Genomic DNA, 21,261 nt, shown 5'->3' on the forward strand with positions numbered 1-21,261 from the left:
GTTCAATCACTTGACAATATCTCCATACATACTTTTTTTTTTTTAACCTGTTTCCCACATTCATGGAGTCATCAATTACATCATTACAGTCAGGTTGACATCATCTCATTTTGCTCTGCAAATATTATCAACATGAGCTGACGTGGTGTAGCATTTGAACCACATCTTCAGATCGGGACCAAAGATCTTTGACCAATCAAATGTCCAAAGTTCACCAACCTATCAACGAGAATTGCCTTTCTTTGATATCTTGTGAGGTATTTTGTGATCAATTCTTCATTGATTTTGGTCGGTTGGAATCCAGCAGGTCAACAAGCCCCTTGAGCGTCCAACCAAAACATCCACATTGAGGAAATAGGTGTCAACTGTATCAGGTTCTAGAAATGAAATGTGATAGGCGTGAGAGGGACAAGAAGGAGTGTTCCCGAGACCAGTCCCACGTGACAACATGGTGTAACTGATTAGTGATAGAGATAAATGTCCGTTCCCAGGCCACAGCATGTGATCAAAAACAACCACTCAAGGTCAAGAAGAAGCATTCCATAGAGCTGATGTCTTTATGTTCCCTAACCTTTTCCAGTTTCCTCCATGTGTTTGTGTATTATGTACAGAACAGCTAAAGTGACAGGCTGGGTTTGTGTTGGCAGATATTGTATTTGTTTAACTGCAGAGTGCTAATATTTTGTGGCTTATAATCCTCACTTTGTCTTGTAGAAAAACATTTAAACAATCATTGAACACTTGTTGTTGTCTTAAGGGTTAAAACACTTTACAGCTTGAAACCATCACACCTGTATTTCCAGGAGTGGGAGAAACTGGAAAAGACAAGAATTCATTTACTTGTATTTGAATAACCAAATGAATACAAAAACGTGCAGCAAAGTTTAAACGTAGATTTACTCTTACTCTCATGTTGGAGGTCGAGGATTGCTGCATTCTTGTGCACCTTGGATGGTCCCATTACCCGTGTTGGGAAGTCGTTCTTCTGACTTCCTTGTATAAATAGTACTTCAGCTTAATTTTATAACAATAATAATATTGTTGCTGCACCAGTACATTACCTCAAACCACACAAATATAAGCTTTGTCAAGGGGTTTCGACTGTTTTTTTTTTTTTTTTTTTTTTTACAAACAACTGAAACCCCTTGACTCAAACAAACATCCTCTATAGCGTCACTATGAGGTTTACATTTATTGTTTTGTGGGAAATGTCTCAACAACTATTCGATGGATTGCCATCATATTTGATACACACACTTGTGTTCCCCACAGGATGAATTGTAATACTTTTGGTGATCCCTTAAATTTTCACTTAACATTTAATTGTTTGTCAAATTATGTCCTTTGTACTTTGGTTTATGCTCAAAATATCTTCAAAACTCCTGTCAACCTCAGCTGTCATGTCTAGTTCTAATTAGCTAATTCTAGCATGCTAACACGTTAAAATAAGATGGAGAACATGGTATATATTAGACCTACTAAACATCACTAATCACTGTGTCTATTGTACTGCCTCACACAGCAGTGTATTGGTCTTGATGTTTGGGCAATTACGTACACCACTTATTAATTTAAAGCAATCTACTTCTTCTCACCTTTATTCCTTCATTTTAATCCGTCATCTAGAAATTTCTTGCAGGTAGTCTCAGCAGATACTTTCTTCTTCTGCTGAAAGCCTGAAATCCAATCAGCTGTGTAGGTTGCTCACCCTGCAGGTGTGATGACAAACATCAGGGGCCTCATGCACTAAGACTTGCGTGGATTTCCTACTAGAATGTGGCGTACAGTGAAAGAGTGAAAGTTCCGTACGCACACAAAAATTCAGATGTAACAAAACGTGCGTACGCAGAATCCCACGCACATTGTCTTTGTACATCGCAATCAACGTGAAATTGAGCGCACATGCACGAGCACAACGCTCCACCCTGTCCCCTCCCTGAAATACACTGATTTGAATATGCTAATTAGTATAAATAGGCCTAGATAGTGCTGTCTTTAGGAAAATGGCAAAAGCCAGGAAAAAAAGAAATGTGTGTATCTGTATTTTGCCAGGTACAGGTAGTAAACTCGGTAGGGTCGGAGAACCGCACCGCAGCGGAGTTGAAAAAGGAGTGGTCAGATATGAAGACATATCTGCCCATCACCAGAGCCTTCAGGCCACAGGTGGTGGAGTCCCTGCATTACGGTAGACTGATATACTGTACTGCTGTATTGTGAAAGGTTTACGGTACGTACAAGATGTGGCGTCACCACGCTCCCAGTGAGCGCTAGTTGTTGTTGTGTGTGAGCCATGCTGATGAGACGGCGGCACATCGGTCCGCACTTTATTGTTAACTGTTAAATAAATATGCCAAGAGGCTAAAGATCATTTGAGTGTGTTCTACTTCCTCCATACGCAGTAGAGGACTGCGCGCCGCAGTAAATAACCCCTTAACACAAATAATCTGCAAATGATTTAAAAATTGTGTAATTGCTTGATTGATTGTAAATAATAATGTCTTTCGCATGCAGTGCAACTGTCCCTGCCCCAATTTCAATGCATCGCCTGTGAGTGTCACCAACTGACAACTGACATAAGCAAAAAATATGTACGTACGCCAGCACTGAAGCTGCCGTGGAGAACCACACATTCTCAGGTTCATTTCACTTTTAGTACATCCGAACGTGAACGTGAAAAATGGCGTATGCACGAATTTTGTGCGTTCGCAACGTTAGTACATGAGGCCCCTGGTGTCTGTGTCCTTTACTTCACCTGGCAAGCTCAGGTGGTCACATGCATGGGGCCTGAAGTGCACATGAACTACCCTGCATTAGTTCAGTGATCCGGCGTGTTTTCAGGCTTCACTGAAGTCCAGCCATGCCCCTGTGAGTCCAGAAAAACAAGAGCTTAGCGCAAAGGAATGCAGAGAGCCCTTCACTGGAACCTGAAGGGGCTCCGCAGCTCACATAAAGAGAGCAGGGACAGTGCTGTGTTTCTCTGGATGAGTTTCAGTATGCACTCCTCCCCAATCATTGTGATTTCACACACTTGTTTTCTACTGCAGCTTTGTTAAGGAATTATAGAAGCTACCTGATAGTCTGAGTAAGAAAGAGAAAGGCAGACTAGCTTTGAACAGATCACATTAAACTGATATAAACCTGAAGTACAGGCCCAGTCTGTTAACCACAGCATCTGGTACCAAAATTATGAAAAAAGCAATAATTGTCTTGCGCATGACCCAAGGTAGGAATGCAAATGAATCATCTTTGTTGTCTGAAAGAACATTTTCTCCCTCTGGTATCGGCTGTTTTGTTTTTAGAAGATCAGTTTTGTGGCTGGATGGATAACATCCATCAAATATCAGAGACTGCATCCAAACCGTGTCTCAAGAGTAAGGCATACGCCTCAGGCTGCTAACTGTAAATACAACCCATTTCAGATGATTTGTTTACTGAATGTGTCTTGTTTCTCTATCATATCAGGTTTTCTCAAGTTTCAGTCATTTCCTCATCATGTCCTCAAGTCATATCCACAAAAGCATGTTTTTCTGACAGCTTTCCTGTAAGACATTGAGCTTTATCTGCCCCCACAGAAAAATTTCCCTGCTTTACCTGCAAAAAATCTTACACCTTCAATGTTTTGACTGAAATACTGGCCAACTTTTGCCTCCCACGCACATCTGACTTAATTAAAGGCTCAGAGAATGCAGGTTCTGGACTAGGAAAATACAGAAGCAGTCTCTCTCCGCATTCTTTCTCGCCCACGCTTTTAAAGAAACAGTGCAGTTTCATATTGCAGCCTACACAGAGTTTCAGTCCTATAATGATAAGAGCGGCTGTGTTAAAGTTAAATTAAACCAAATCTTTTTTACCTTTTAAAAATGATTAACTTGCTTGGGCTCCAGAATGGCTGTTTATGTAGAAAAGAGGGTGTGATCAGGAATATTTTGGTTGTGTTATTACAGCAGCAACAAGAGCTCAATAAAACTTCTGTCCTGAATCTTTCAGAAAAACAGCGTCATCTCCTCAAATGTCAGCTGAATAAAAAAAAAAAAATGGCACAAAAACACAAAGTATGTATGAAAATACTCAAATAGTCCAATTCACCTGTCTACTTAGTGACCAAGACCAACCACGTCTGACGCACATTCAGTCTTGGCCTAGCTATCAGTTCAAATGACATTGAGCGTCATAATCATTTCAAGCAGATTGGCAGTGTAAACAGGACACATGTACTGCTACTGCTTTCAAACACAATTGTTAATTCCTGGAAAATCTTACTACTAGTGTTGGTGTTCGCTCACCTTGTTTGGGTAATTATCTTCAGGGAGGTTTTGAATTGTGTCTGACTCTCCTCAAGTCTCTCTTCTGAAAATGTATTTATTTATTACGAGTCTGTTTTAGATTGTCCTCACTTGCTCATAGGCTAGCCTGACAAAGCCACCACTGGCTCATTGATTGGTCTACTTTAAGTTTTTACTGTAAACTATCTCTGTATACAAACAACCACCTGTCTCACACTCACCCGAGAGGAGCATGATCGGTGGCAGTAGTTCGCTAGCCAGGTGCCGGTAGAGGAGGCAGTAGTGGCTCCCTGGCGCCCCAAGCCCTGAGATGAGGGATGACATTTTTTGGTCATGTCAGCTCCTTGCTGGGAGTGCATGGTTATGGTTGTGGGAAACTGGGGGGCAGACCCATCAGTGGTTGGGTCCGGTGTGTTGTGATTAGTTTTTGGGCCCAGCTGAGAGTCCACCACATCCCTAATGGATCACGCCTCTGGTGGTAACCAATAGCGAAGCCTGTTAGAGGGCGTGGCATATACAAAATAGAAATAGTTTTTGGATGCAACTCCAGGCCCAGCTGGTCCCTGTTCTGTTGCTGTTACTGAGCAGTGTATCTGCTGGAGTTTTATACTGCGTGATTACAACCTCCTGACTGGGTGCAAAGATGGAGCAATAAACCAAAAGTAAGGGCCATTAGAGGGCGTCGCACATACTCATAGAACTGGAGTTACATCCAGTAACTTCTACTTCTTATTGCCATGAATCTCTATTTTAACACAGTCCTTTCAGAAGAACCAAACATTATGCAGCCATCTTTGGAGCCCACAGAAATTGGATAGTATTTTCGGTAAAGTATCACTTTAAATTCGAGCTCCTGATTCACCGTCTCTAACTGGTTTAGGGTGAGTCAGGTGCTGTTCATGTGAAATGAAACCCACTTACAGTAATTAAAATTCCTCAGTTGTGTGCTGAGATCAGGTTATCCGGTTGGAACTGTTCTGATGCTGGTGCCACTGAACTTTGTCCAGACTTCTGTCCCTCCCCCCCTCAGTGCATCCGGTTAGTCAGCTATTTAAAAATCCGGCCAAATCAAGCAGGTGGACACAGTTTACAGAGGAAATGGATGACCATACACATTCTCGCAGTGCAGTCTGCATTTTCAGCTTTTTTGGTCTTCATGTTCCGTTTGTTTCAGCAAAAGATGACCTGCTGAATTCTGACTCATCCGAATAAGTTTAATTCCTCTTTCTTGTTTCTGCTTTGTTCTCATTTAGAAGAAAATGAATGAATTTAATTCCCATTATTATCTCTCAACTGCTTCCTGTTCCTGTTCTGACCTTTATTCCCTATTTGTCATGAGCTCAAACTTTGGACCAGTCACGCTGACAAGTATTCCTCCCCTTTCCCCTATAAACTGTTAAATCTTGATGTCAGTAACATTAACAGAGTCCTTCAGCAGGCTGCCCTCCACAGCGGCTGTTTGCTTTCTCTCTGCCTTTTTTCCCAACTCCTCTATCACCTGACCGTGTTTGCTTCCTCTTAAAGCAAATTTACTCTGTGAGGTATTTGAAAGCCAACTCACAAGAGCAGGCTTGTCTTTGGCAAAGTCATAAACCTGTAAACGCACGTCAGCTCATAGCTTCCCCTTTCATTGTCCCGGTTTCATCTCTAAAAACAGCACTATTTTGGACTTTTTGGGGGACACAGTATTTCACTAAGAGAGCTTCAAAACTTTGACATAAAGTACAGGGAGTGGAGCAGTTTGTGGCTGTGTGTTTGGGAGGAATGGGAGGAATGAGGATCATGATACAGGCAGGCGTCGGTCAGGAGAGCCAGTGAAGGAAAAAAAGTCCTGGGAACATTGAGTACTAATATAACTTATATACACAAATAAGGGTGTGACTGCGACTGGATTTTGAGGTTATAACGTAAAGGGGGATTGTGTGTTTGTTTGGAGGCTATTTGAGGCCATGGTTAAACAGGAATAGCAAGAGCCTTTACTTCAGCTGCGATTCTTTAAAGCTTTTCAGCCTTGGCCTTTGTCCCTGCTTTGAATAGCAAGGTAGACTTTGTGCTGCCCTGAAAAAGACAATTGAAAGCCAACAGCTGGCAATGCAATTGCCGTTAGCGTCTCTCAAGTCAAGATCCAACCTGCTCTCCTCATTAGAGTCACCCAGAGTTTGGTTTTTCCAGTTTTCCTTTTGTTTTGAGTACACAGGAAGGTGTGTGTGTTTGTATGTGTAACTTGTGTGCAACTTGAGCAATAGCGGAACCCGAGTCAATAATGTTCCCACGCATTTCTCAACGTCCCTGAGATAAACTGCAGCTCAGAGAGAGAGTACACTGCCAGTGGTTTAGGCGGTGTTTAATTCCAGGATCAACTTCACCTTCAAATAAGCTCTAAAGAGGTCAGGTTTGTTGGTTGCATCTATGTTAATATGTGGTGTTGGAATGTAACTGATCCAATGGTGGAAGAAGTAGATCCTTTACTAAAAGTACTCATACCACGCTCTGAAAATACTCCACTACAAGTACAAGTCTCACATTCAAAACCTAGCTTAAGTGAAAGTATTAACTCAAAGGATGAAAAGTACTCATTGTGCAGTGAAATGTTCCCCGTCAGTGTTTTGCTTTCACTGCTGTAGATGTTTATGGTTGAGCTCATTTGAATTACTTTACATACTGCTGGGTAGTTTAATCTACAGCAATGCATCATATTCTGTAAGATCATCATACGGTTGTAGCATCGCTGTCCTGTGAGAACCATTTGTCTCTAAAAAGTAAACTTTTTTATGAGCCCTGAAGTACAGCCCCGTTTTCAGCTTTGTGACAATGCATTTCCAGCTAATCCAAGAGGGGTTTTAAAAAGTTTATTTATCTTAAGAAGTAGGAGAAATTTCACCATATTTGGAGTTATAAGGAAAATTGGATTCTGAAAAGTAACTTGGAACTAAAGCTGTCAGTCAAATGTAATGGAGTAAAAAAAGTATAAAGTTGCATTAAATGGAAATACTCACATAGAGTACTCACATACCTTTAATTTGTAATTCAGTACAGTACTTACTAACTAACTTACATTTAGGGAAATATTGTACTTAATATTGTACTTTTTACTCAATACATTTATTTGACAAATTTAGGTACTTCTCATTAACAATTTACACAAAAACACTTATTGTAAGCTTAAAGAATACAATTAATTGTGTGCAGCAGTGTGTAGTTGGGGCTCCTTGTGACAACACGAGTTGTTATCAGTTCCACCAAAGAGACATTTGAACTGTAAACTTCTCACATGGTTTCATTTCAATCACTGTTTGAGGCCAAAAGAGGTCAAGAGAAAATGTGAATACAACAATTTGTGTAACAGAACTTGTTTTTTTTACGTCTTCCCAACCCCATTAATCATCTCATGACCCCTCTGATTTATCTTGTGACCCTTTGGAGGGGCCCGGCACGTAGCTTGGGAACCACCGGACTAATCTAGCTAACTGCATATTAAATAATGAAAATTGCACCTTGAACAGCCACATTAGTTCACAGGAACTACACACGGATCCATTCGTATTATCTCATGTAATATTATATCAGAGTATTCAGGGGACATTTTCTGCAGTATGAAAAGTACTTTTACTTTTGATACGGTTGTGGGATAGTGACTCACAAACCTAAAGCAACTGGTTAAGAAATTTACATCAGTACATGATGGTAATACATTTTAATTTCATGTTGGATCCCATTGCAGAGTAAGAAACTGATTGAAAGTTTAAGTACTCTGGCATTTTAAACTTTTACAGCCTCGGTTTTATATGTTTTCTTCAATTATTCCATTTTATTGAGAACGTGTATAAAGTTTCGCCTTTATGTTTAACTCCATCCTAACCACAACAGTTGGCAACAACACCTGCATCACTGCTGATCTGGCTTCACACTAGTCTGTCTGACACTTAAGTAAACACCTTCAGCTGTGACTTCTGGCTGGGTAATCATCTAATCAATAAAGTCATCACAAATATTCCAACAAACCCGTCAATTTCTGCGTCAGACAGAGAAACCAAACTGCCTCTAACAGCCCGTTGGTTTTTGCCTAATATTGATCCCTTACTGTCTCATGGCCTGCCCCAACATCCTGTTTCAACTTGATCAGTGCAAATTTCTGACCATCTTTTTATGAGCTTGTGCAGGTCAGAGACTTCAGACCCAAAGTATCCTCTAGAATTCCAAATAGGTTGATATCCACAGCTGAACATTTGCCTATTTATTATGTGTTGATCTTCTGCATGATCCCATGAGGCAGAAAAGCATGATTTCATAATAACATTAATAATAAAGTATGCAAAATAAAAGAACAACAACAACAAAATCATACCTGAAAAGCATGCTGTATCTTATAACTCTTTAAAACTCAAAATGAAACACTGTCAGTTTCGAGGTGCATTGAGTGGACTGTTTCAATTTAAGCGCCACAGAAAGTGTTGGGGTGGAGCGCCTGGCTGGGTAGTGGCCCATATCAGCTGGTGTTTTTCGGTGGAGTGGAAAGTACCTAAGTGTTGTCGCAAGTAAAAAAGTCTGTGCACAGAAAACTGCTACAAAATGAATTTGTTGACCTATTCTGACCTCGTTTAACTGATAAATTTGACTGAATGCAACTGAGAACGCTGCAGCTGTGGCCTGATAGAGGCTGTGTCAGAGCTTGTTATTATCAGAGGTGTGTCGCTTCCTGTAAGTCAAAATATATTCAATAAAAGAAAAAGAAAGGAAGGGAGGTGCAAAGGAGTTGTGATTATAATGATGAACTGCTATAATAAGCATCTTTGTATTGCGCTTGTTTAGATTTTTTCTCCATCTTGGTTGCTTGGTGTCTCCACAGCTGACGTCTCAAAAGATCCACTGTCAATCGAACCTTGTGAGGTCCACCTGCTTGAGTTTTCATATTAGGGCTGGGTATCGGTACTGGATACCTTTCAGGTATCAACCGAAACAACCCGGTACCAAGTAGCATTGAAACTGCGCCTGTCAAACGATACCTGCAATCGGTTCTTTTTGTACCCACTACCCAGATCAAGAAAAATATGACTGTTTCTATGGTTTTGCTTTGTATGGCGGTAAAGTGTGCACGGTAAGTCTGTGGCGGAGTTGGCTGGTCAGCATTTCGAGATGCCGGCAGCAAAACGTTCAAAAGTATGGTTGTACTACTTGCCTGTGGCGCCGGGTACAAATAGATGCATCAAATGTGGCAAGATTATTTCGGGGAAAACTAGCAACATGATGAAGCACCTCATCACGCATGGAACAAACTTCAGGGAGGACAACTGCACTGTTTTTAAGAAGCCGGCGTCTACAACACCAGCGTCGTCGTCGTCGTCGTCATCTCAACAGGACACGGAGTAGGGTGGCCATTTGTCCGACTTTTAGTAATTTCATTGGTTACATTTTCGTGTAGTGACCTATCAACACATGGCTAATTTTAATATTCAAATGACCCATGTGTTGATTGCCACAACATGCTACCACCAGGCTGTCAATCAAGCTCTCAGACAGTGAATGTAAAGTGAGCTAACGTTGTTTGTTGGACTGAAATTCTGAAAATGCTCATACTCAGATGTATAAGCAGCGCCTAGGCAAAGCCTATACATCTGAAACAGAAGGTGCTGCATTTTATACCTTTTATCTAACCAGATTAAAACATTAAGAACAGTTTCTGTATGATGTTTATTAGACCTATGCAATCTGAATTGGAAGGGCACGTTGTCATGAGCTGTATCTTGTATATTTATTATTAGCTATGTGGTAGGTGTATGCACCTTTATGTAATCTGGTGGAAAAACTTTAAAATGTAAAACTGAATCAAACCAAACAAATATCTGCTTGTGTGTCCCCGTGTATGCAGAGTGTCCTCCTTTTTGATGTTAAGGAAATGGCCACCCTAACACGGAGCAACAGTCGATAACTTCAGGTAATATCGTTGTACATGTTTGTACAGTTATTAAATAAATATTTGAGCACTTTCAGTGTAAAAATCTTTTGAATGGGGAGGAGTGGTGACATTTATGCAACCGATTGCTTTTTTTTTTTTAAGTTGGAAAAAAAGTATCGAATGAAGTACTCCATTGGTATCGGTATCGTGTTAAGGGTACTGGTATCGGTACTGGTATCGAAATTTTTTAAACGATACCCAGCCCTATTTCAGATGGAAACCTGAGTTTCATGAGTATTGCGCCTGACAAAATATTAAACTTACCACAGTTTTTTTACTTCCTGTGTGGCAGAAGATTTCCCCAAGATAGAGAGCCACCATCATTTTGCATCACTATCATTCCACAGTCCAAAATCCCCACTGCAGTCCCATTTCTCTCTCTATTTGCATCTGCAAATCCATGTGTGCACAGGGAAAGAGCTGTAGCATAGACAGCAAAAAAGGCTCATGTAGTGTACTGCATGCACCAACATTCATCTGTATTTAAAACCTTCAAGATCATTCACAATTCAATTTAAAACTAACCAATCTAAGTTAATCATAATTTAATGTGTAACTTCATGTCCTGAAACATCTCATTTGTGTATGTAATGATTTTAAGTTCTTATAAGGACCTGTAGACACAAGTCTGTCCAAAGAAAATAATAATGATTACAGTCCTTACTCACTATGATTAATATCTAAGTTTGTAAGAAGCGGTTTATTTTTTAACTCTCGTGTTGTGTCACTGCAGCTGTCTCTGCAGCAGAGCCCAACAGCTGAGAGAGGATCAAGGCGGGATGACAACATGCACTCTAAATAAAAGGCTCACATCATGAGTAATTGAGATTGCACAACAAGTTAAAGACCATTTGTGTGAATTATTGGCTGTCATCTTATATCCCTTTAACCTATATTTAGACGGGGAAGGGTTTTGCTGAGTTCTACTTCTGTCAGGCATTTTCTTGATTCACATTTAGCCCAAACAACAGATATACATCTACGCTTGGTCACAGAGCAGTCAGTAAGGAGGTGGGCATTAAGTGTCTTGCTCAGTGGCACCTGGTCAGAGGTTTTTAGAGACAGACATGAATTCTCTGCTAGCTCAACCAATCTGATGGCTTTATATAGACCACATTGGGCAAAGCGGCAGAACAAAATTTTTTGGGAGAAAACACCACACAAGACTAAACAAGAGTCTATAACCACATGAGTGACTCTGTGTGGCTTTACTTAGGCACAGCAATGCTTTGAGCTAACAACAGAATGCCAACATGTTCGAAATGACAATTAAACTGTAACATAATGATGTTTAATAAGTCATCATCCTAGTGTAGCATGTTGCTAATTAGCGCTAAACACAGCTGAGACTGATGGGAATATCCGTTTGCAGGTATTTGGTCTTAAAGGTATCGGCAAAATTGACATTTTGAACTGTTAATGGCTCTAATTGAAAAGTCATTAGGATTAATTCTCTGGGCACCATTAATCTCTACAAAATGCAAAGGCAGTTTTGTTGCGATATTTTAGTTTAAACCAAAGTGGCAGAAAGGCCTAGAGCCATGCCGCTAGCATTAAGAACCAATGGCAATGGCTGTTTGTTCAAATGCCTAATGCCGCGATCACACTGCATGATACCTCTGCCTTCCATGACGGTCAGTAGGTCATCAGAAAGTCATCAAGTCTTTCAGTTCAACTGCATGTTTGAGCCTGACCAATCATAGCTTGTCGTCTTTCACAACCTCCATGACGTACGTTACTGGAGAAGACTCGACTGTTCCAGCTGACGCCACCAATATTATTCCTCTTTCATTTGTGCTTTGAAGAGCATTCTGTGCTGACATGTTTCATTGTCATTGATTGCAGAAGTTGTCACAGAGAAACCAAAACACCTTCATGCTAATGATTTTCTTTGGAAATCCCAAGGCTTCCCAGGCGCTGAGTTAATATTACACAGGAAAACTTGTTCCCAACATGTCACATCTGCCAGGAAGGGGCATTATCAGACTGGCATTATAGTCTGATCAGGGAATAGAATGATAAGCCATCTCTCTCTTTGGCATTCAAATTATGGATGTCAGAAGCAGGGGAAGCATGATGTTATTATGGTACCGGAAAAACCTCTTAGGGCAAAAGGTGAGGTGAGGTGAGGTGAATGGGGGCACGTTGTCTCAACAATGACCATGATCTCTTTCTAGTGTTAAACACAGATTTTGTGCCATACCGGAAATTGCAATGACAAACATCATATCTCCTAGTTTGGTGGACTTTCTGGTTCATTACTCACAATTACGTAATTGCAACTGGTGAGCGGACCTTGCACATGCCTCTCAAAATCTGAAACATCGCTGTCGGCAGCCACAGCGAATGCACGTGGCTTCTGTATCCACACTGGCAATCGGGGAGCTGATGTAAAGATGAGAAAAAGGAGGAAGCAAGTGGAAGATGGCATGCACGCTCTACAACTGCACATATGGCCATTGTTGGTGGTTCCTTCAACAGGCTCGCCTAGCGCTGCTGTAGATTTGTCCACATCGCCCACTACAGTGTTGGAGAGCAATAGCAGCTCTCGCCATGACGGGAGCGTGAGCCTGCACACATTGATTGTTGCAGACTATTTGTTGCAGGGACTTTGCTCAGCCTTTACGTGTCTCCAGCATTAACCCCTTGTAGTCTTTGAGCGTGCATGGCATGGTTTCCTCCGGCCGCAATGAGACAGTGTCAGCTGCATTGATTGATGTAAACTGAAGTGTGTAAACACTGTAAATGAACATGTTTGTGCATGCTTAGAAATGTAAACTCTAGGTGTTTTTAGGAAATGCAGTGTTTGTATGTCTGTGTTTGTTTTGCCTGCTTGTATTTCAGCTTTTATGAGCATATTGTTTGGATCAATTCTTCTTACCAACCAGATTGCTGCACTCACACCTATTTGCACACACCCTTAGTGAAATCATTGGAAGAACATCTCAAACACGGCCACGCCAAGTGCAATTTGGCTGTGCGACAAGTTAATACTGAAGAACAGATTAAACAGCGAAGCAGTGATCACTGTGTTGATTTACAGTCATGTGTGCAGCACACCCACGCAAACTGACAAAACAAAAATGTGCTTTACATACTGTAAGCAGCGGCAGCGGTAAGGGGTTGGTGCTTCAAACCCGGATGTTTACAGGCTTGATCAGTTTGATAACTGATTGGCAGCGGTGCTGTGGGAGTTTCTTTTGAGAAATGGTTGCTCCAAATAGGTGCCAATATCTTAAATGAAAACACAACTATGGTCTTATCATTCTGGTTACTGTGGTTGGTGAATCATTTATCTTTTATTGTTTGAAAACAAACCTTATCTTAAAGATGGAATAAAGCCTATAAAGCATGATGATTTCTTACCAATATAGCTCACTAAAGTAATTAAATGATCAGACACAGCCGAAGTTTCAGAGCATTTGTCAACAGGCAACTTATTTTTAACTGTACCTTAATCTGTGTTTGAATCTAATGTTCCATTCAGCAAATTTAAACAATGAAACCAGAGTTCTGCAGGTGCTCTGGATGATGGAGGAGGATTGTTGGGTTTACTATATTAGCTGAGGAATTATGTAATAGCCTAACCTTGTGAGGCAGCTGGACGAGAATCCATCTTGCCAGACCAACGCTATGCACGTTTGTCCAACCAATCAGCGTCCTTTGAGGAGTTACTGGCAGCTGCAAGCTACGGGTGTGGTTTAATGCTAGAAGTGTGTGAGACGCGTGTGACACTGCTTGAAAACAACAATGGCGGCTGCTGAAGAGGTTGGTGTAGGTGCTGCTAGAATCAGTTCTATCAGAACTTCAGTAAGAGTTTGACTTCGTTGATCTGATTGGTCGGTGACACACAGATGGTTCATCCAATCACCTGCCAAGTATTTCCTTTTCCAAACTGTTTCCAATGACGACTTCCCTGATAGTTCTGTGTAACCAACTTCCTGTTTCAGTCAGGTTACAAATAACGTCTGTTTTCTGACTTTTGCAGATGCTGGGATGTAATGTGACAACCAGTGATCTTCGGCACTCGCCACTGGAATGAAATCTCGACATAGAAGGAAGTTCATCAGCCCAAAAAACTGCAAATGAACAAAGACAATCATGTTCAGCACCTTCATCTACTGCATCTTCCATCCCAGTTGGACTGAACACTGTGATTCTGTGTCGCTCACTGCAACACACACATTGCACTTTTTTTTTAGCGTGCACTTTAGTATCATTATCCAAAATAATGGATAATATGTGGTTGCAGGGTCAATCTAACCATGCAAAGGTTTTGGTGTTATTGTCACAGGTTTTGAGATATCTGCCTCAACCCCGATACAACAGAACCCTTGAAAATGACATTTAAAAACATTCAACAGCAACAACATTTTCATGATCATTTTAGGATGCTTTGAGCTTCATAAATGGACTCTAATAACCTCTGTTGTATTTGAGTGGCAGCAAGTCAAAACACCTGCAGATTCAAAAAGATAAGACTGAAACTCTTTTTGTGACTCAATCTGACTAGTAGTACCTGTCTGCTGTTTGTTTCTCTCTCTCTCTCTCTCTCTCTCTGTCTCGCTCTCTTTCTCTCTCTCTCTCTCTCTCTCTTTCTCTCTCTCTCTCTCACCCCAACTGGTCGAGACAGACCACCACCCACCTAGAGCCGAAGGATCTGTCCTAGGTTTCTGCCTTTTAACAGGCAGTTTTTCCTTGCCCTTGTCGCCAAGTGCTTGCTCATGGTGGTACTGTTGGGTCTCTGTAAATAATGTTATAAGGAGTTTGGTCTAGACCTGCTCTATTTGAAAAGTGTCCTGAGATAACTTCTGTTATGAATTGGCGCTATGCAAATAAAATTTAATTGAATTGAATAGTAGGTAGAAAGGAGAGAAACTATGTTTTTCATTTGCTTTCCCTACAAGAGTTTCCATGGTGAATTTAGACATTCAAATCAATGAGGTAGTTTGTTAATCTCTAAATCTCACCGTTGATCTACTTACACAGTGTTTGTGCACACGTCGGCCATTTTGATTTAAAGTTTCACTTTCGGCGAACTTTTCGCGTTGTATTTGAACGAACTCCTCCTAGGGAATTTATCAAATATGCTTCAAAATTTGTGAGTACAGTCAGAAAATGGTGCTGATTAAAAGTTGTGCTATTTATGCATGTACGTTGAAGGGCGTGTCCGTGGCGTGACCTCAAAGTTGGCCACGTTGAATCGAATGTCAAACTGTGATGCCATTTCCGGCATTTTGCAATGATTTTCAGAGTTTTTTTGCATTGTATTTTAACGAAGTCCTCCTAGAAAATTTTTCAGATCTGCTTCAAAATTTGTCAGTACAGTCAAAAAATGGTGCTGATTAAAAGTTGTGCTATTTGTGACTGTACGTTAAAGGGCGTGTCCATGGCGTTCCCTCAAAGTTGGCAAGGTTGAATCAAATGTCAAACTGTGATGCTATTTCTGGCATTTAAGGGCTTCTGTTTTAACTAACTCCTCCTACAGATGTTATCAGATTGACTTCAAATTCGATCACTTCAATCTACACACATTGGTTATCAAAAGTTGTGCTATTTGTGACTGTATGTTTAACCGTGTGCCCGTGACGATGTGTCGAATTCCACCGATTGGCCATCAAACAAATAGTACTCACATCTTCAGTGTACAGTCCCACCCTGAACACGTCCTCATAACTTCAGCGTACATGATCCAGTCTCAATGAAACTTCACGTGTTTGATAACAATGCCACCCTGAACACGTCTACATGACAATATTCAGACATAGTGATAGCGCCACATACTGGTAAAAGGAAGTATCACGTTTTATACTTTCATGTTCTACTCCTCGCAGGATGATCAGATCCACCTGAAATTTACTTATAAAATGAAAAACACATTGTTGATGATATGTGTTGACTGTGGTGAGGGGGCGTGTCTGTGGGGTGGCGGGAAATTTTGATGGGCCGCCACAAAACACGAATTCGCTATAACTTGAGTGTACATTGTCCAATCGGCTCCACACTTCAAATGCTTGATAACAGTCCCGCCCTGAACACATGTACATGTATATAATATATAATATTTTAATGTGTTGTGCACGAATGATGATTAAGGCCACGTGAAATTTTTTTTTTTCATTGTAAGTGTTAAGTGTGTTTAATCTTGATAATCTTGATTTTCTTATTTTGTTGACCTGACTTGAATTTTACTTTTCTCTTAAAATTCAGAACTACTTTTCAGAAAAACTTACTTTAGAATTCATCCTACTTTTCCTATGAATTTAGAATTATTTTCTTAGGATAAGTTACTATTTTATTATCTGAAATCGGAGTTTTAATTTATTCTCAATTCTCAATGTATTCCTGAGATTCAGAATTTTGAAAGTAAGCTAATTTTTTATTTTATTTATTTATTTTTTCATTTGGCCCTACTGATCCTCTATACTTTGTTCCTTTGTGTTATAGAATGTTATTGCACTTGAATAATTGCTCAAATGTCACAGTATTCTTAAATTAGTGTGTCACACTGAGCACATGGTCAAACCTTGTTAGTAGTTTTCAAAAAGACCATCTGTTCTTCATTGAAAATATTTACTGACTTGTCTTTTTTACAGACAGAAAGCTTTTAGACAATTCTATCACTATATGGAAATGCTTTTCCATTTGCACTTTACAAAGTCTTTTATGGTTGTATTATTATTCTCCTGCACCTAATGTTTTGACAGAGAAATCTACCTGATGTTCACTAATTAAAACCACTGACTTATGGACCCAAACAGTACATTTGGTGACCATAAAGATTGACATTATTTTTGTATACAGTAGACTACTGCAGAATTTAAGTTGCAGATGGCAAATGTTTATTTTAGGTTTCCCTACTGAGGAACTTTTTTTTTTGTAGAATGGCTTCCAACATTTTGTGCATTGAATTTCACATCCATGTAGGAGGGTGTCTCATCTTTGGAATAAAACTCTTCAGCTCTTTGTTCTCATGAATGTATCTATACAAATGCAAATGAGGTTTTATCCTGACTTTTACAGCATCCACCATGTTGTTCACTTCTTACAAACACTCACCTCTTTTAAATCCCTCCCTATACATCCTCAAGCTATGATTTTGGAATCAGACATGTTGCCCAAAAGATTTTTCTATTGCTTCAAATGCTTTCAATAGAATTGAGAAGACTGTGGGCGGGCGTGTTTTTTTCCCCCTCTCTCTACAGTTGTTGGATGTCTCTGGGGAGTCTGCTGGATTATGGAGGGGATTTCTGTTGGATTTCAGTGAAATAAAGAAGACTGTTTTTTAACCACTGAAGAGCTCTCCTGTAGCATCAACCAATCACAAAGCCTGCAGACCTGACGTACCCCTAAGTGGTGTTTATGTGCATTTTTAACAGTAGACATCTCAGACTGTAAGCTGTGTATAATAGAGTATTGCATCATTTAAAGAGAATGTCTGTGAGGCTATAAGCCTTTTAAAACAGCAGTGGCCTACTTTGTTATCTAAATGAACCATGTTACACAACCTATGGGGCTCTATTGTCTGTGATGAGGTCTCCTATAGGAGGCAGATGGTGCCACCAGCTGATGAAGACATGACAAGATGAACTTTGTGATAACTGCCACAAAGTGATACAATGACATCTGTTAACAGCATGGTAAAAATAAAAAGTAAGTCAGCTGAGGAAGTAAAACACCGCAATTGGAGGATTTTATAGGTGCAACAAACGGTTACGAAGAGTCTACAACTACGGTGGCTCAGTGAGACTGTACTAGTTTGCCAAGATCTCCATCTTAGATAAAAGTATAACGAAGATTTTATGGAACAGTCTCAGTTTAATAGCGATGCCTCTATATGACCTTCATAAACAAACAACACCGTCAGTGAGAAGGAGTTACTGTTAATGCCTGCCTCAGGTTCAGATATGGTGGGATTCCCCTTGAAATCAATGAACCAAGGCGGTCGAAACAGTCCTGTTTTTGTCCACAGGGGCCACTAGAATCAACACAAAGTGAAGGTTTTTCCATTGTAGCATTTGCTAATTAATGGTAAACTTAAAGTACAGGCTGATGCGAATGTCATAGTATTTTATTAACCAAACTATTGGACATACATACATACAGCAATCTTAGTTAAGGGATTGCCGTTGGAAGTGAAACAGAAGACGTGCAGAACTGCATGTTGTTTTGATTCTGCCTGGCATTCCACATTAATGCTGCATCAGTAGTTAGGACATCTTGTTCTTCTTAACTGGAGTTGTGAGGCAGATTCCTGCTGTGGGTTGAAGTAACTGGCTAAAACTGCATGTCTGGACTTGCTGAGCATTACATAAGAGATGGATGTAATCTCATCAGACGTGACTGAGCCTTACAACTCCTAGCTTTACTGATGACACACCACAGCAAGAACAGGGCAAGGAGACCTGAAGAAGTGCTGCTGGGCATTTTCACGACACAAACATACACACACACACACAGACATACAGGCGTACTGTATGTGTAATAGGTTTTAACATGTCTCAGCAAAGTCACATTCAGTCACATGTGTCTATAATGTCTGTATATTACCACATATGGGTCCCTATTTATGTAATGCAAAATTCTCAAAATGTATATTTGTAGTTTTTGGTGCTAGGCAGGTAGTGTACTGAGCTTTTACGCTAATGATGACAAGACAATATGAAATTGTTTGAGTATTGGGACGATGTATAGTCATTTATGTTCTTTTCTTTGAGGAAACATTTGGTTGAGCAATGATTCGGCTCTCTTTCGAAAATGAATGCAACTGCCGGAAGTCCTTATTTATGTGGTATTTGGTGTGTGCACTATGTTATGCAATCTCATGTGAGATGACACTGTAATGGTATGACACAAAAATAATAAATTAATGAATTCATTCATAAGGCAACTATGGAAGGGACAGGTGTGTGCCGACTCTATCGTATCGTGTGGTGGATTATCCTAGAAATTCAGAACTTGCTGAAAATAATAACGACAAATGTATTACTACTGTTCATCAATAAGTCTCCAGAGCTTGTTTTGTCTCAATGAAATCAGCGTCATTTCACACTGAATGCCATGAATGTCGTGTTGAACATGTTTCTACAGTAACACAGGAGGGACAAACCAAACACTGTCGAAAGGGTGCTTTCATGTTTTTTTGGCAAATTTCGCCTCCTCCCTATTCACTGGACCTATTAAGATCTGTACTGTTTTCCAGAGCACTAACAGGAACCATTTTTCTTAATTATAAATAAATCAAATAACAGTGTAACAGTCTTAGAAGTCCTCCGAAATCCTTGTTGGTGTATCAGAGGTTAAGAAACACGAAGGATGTGTGGTGACACATTCTTTCTCAGGAATGCAGCGGCCATTCATAGGACACGACAAGACTGGGTGAGGACATTGTGTCTCATCAGTGGGAACATTGTGTCTCAGACAGAATGATGTGTATGTGGGGCTGGAGGAAAAGACAACACCCCTGAAGATCTTTCTATTTGTGAAGCAAGACATCATGCTTTTATTTTGATTAGTCTGGTTGTCAGGCATCACTAAAAGAGACGCTCCCTTAGCTTTAGTCATACTTGTATGTCATTTGTATGATACCTTTTTCATTATGTGATATTATCATGTTTCTACTTCTCTTTGATGTAAGCTCAACAAGGTCTGTAATGTCTGTTTTGACGACCTCAATCTAACTACATCCCTTATCTAAATTTTTTTTAATCTTTTCTTACTTTCATCTTTCTTTATTGTAAGGATCATAACAAGACATGTTTGACTTCTGGTTTGGTACAGCCTGCAGGGCTTTGTTAAGCATTTTCTTATATTTGCATTATTTTCACTGGGATCAAGTCTGCTTGGTTTTCTAGAGGCTGTTCTTAGTTGTTTTTTTTACAGTCCCCTCCTTTCACTTTCATCCTGACTTTCGCTTCTCGTTCTGAATCACTCAGTCAGTGCATTATTTAATCTGGCATGTACCATGCTTTGTGCACTGGGAAATGTCCCCTTTCCTTTATTTACTGTATCATTAACATTCTCTGCAGACAGATAATGAGATCATCATTTTGGAAGTCAGAGGTTTTAATAAATCCATTTATTTGTTTTGTTTTTTGTTGGTGGCATTTTCTGTTTCTAATGTACAAAGAAATTACATAAGACAAAGCTGACATATTAAAAATACTGCTAACCATGGCTTCACCCCAAAAGTGAAACCAAAACACATATGCAAACACATGCAGAACAGGTCATAAACCCCGCCCACTCCAAGTTATCAGATGGGACATAGGCATGGGCCAAACTAAAGTAAACTAAACTAAGTAAGAAAAAGTACATAAACACTTTTTGTCCTGTTTTCTGTTATTTTAGGAAGCCTGGTTCTTAATCACACACTTAGTCACCGCTTTTCATTCACTTGTTTAGCTTGACTTGGTTAGTCTATGGGTACATCCTGGACAGGTCACCATCAAAGTAATAAGAGTCATAAGTGTGAAACTGAACTGAAAATCTTTTTTTTAAAAAACTGAATCACCAAATTGTTCCACTGTCCTCTCTGATGAAAAGTTTCAAGTCTGTTTCAACTCTGCTCTATTGTATCCGTAACCATAGCAAATAGTGATGATGTCACTGAGTACTGACACATCCAGAAGGACACGTCTACATTGCTGCAACAAGCTGAGAAATTCAACCACTGGAGGTCACCAAAAACAGATTTCAAGACGTTGCGAGTTGTTCTTTGAGGCTGAAAAGCTTTGTCTCATGGCAATAAAAGTTTGTTTCACCTCTGACCACACCCAGCATCAGCAGTGATACATCAGAGGTGCATCAACCATACGTCCCTGCTGGTTGTGGTTGGGTTTGGTCAGTAGTGTGATTTGTTGTACTTGTTGTCCCTGTAGTAAGGGATGTCCACTGGAGATCTGGAAAAATTTAAGTTTCAGCTGGTGTTAAGTTGCTCTTTCAGTGGGAAAAGGATCTTTCCAGTCCAGTCTTTTCTTCAGTTATTTGGCTTCAAAGGTATATATCATGATGTCATCAGCATAC

General features: G+C 40.1%; 1 long non-coding RNA gene across 2 annotated transcripts; it reads left to right on the plus strand.

The window, feature by feature from the left end:
* The first annotated feature begins 6,676 nt into the window (after positions 1 to 6,676).
* Positions 6,677 to 17,533, plus strand: LOC127367208 (uncharacterized). Of its 2 annotated transcripts, XR_007885450.1 has the most exons (3): positions 6,677 to 9,646; positions 10,150 to 10,215; positions 14,225 to 17,533. It is a non-coding gene; the product is annotated as an uncharacterized LOC127367208 (long non-coding RNA). The 2 variants fall into 2 exon arrangements; XR_007885449.1 differs by lacking the exon at positions 6,677 to 9,646 and having other exon boundaries at positions 9,661 to 10,215.
* The last annotated feature ends 3,728 nt before the right edge of the window (positions 17,534 to 21,261 follow it).

The sequence above is a fragment of the Dicentrarchus labrax genome, unplaced genomic scaffold (assembly GCF_905237075.1).
Source record: "Dicentrarchus labrax unplaced genomic scaffold, dlabrax2021, whole genome shotgun sequence".
Classification (NCBI taxonomy): domain Eukaryota; kingdom Metazoa; phylum Chordata; class Actinopteri; family Moronidae; genus Dicentrarchus; species Dicentrarchus labrax.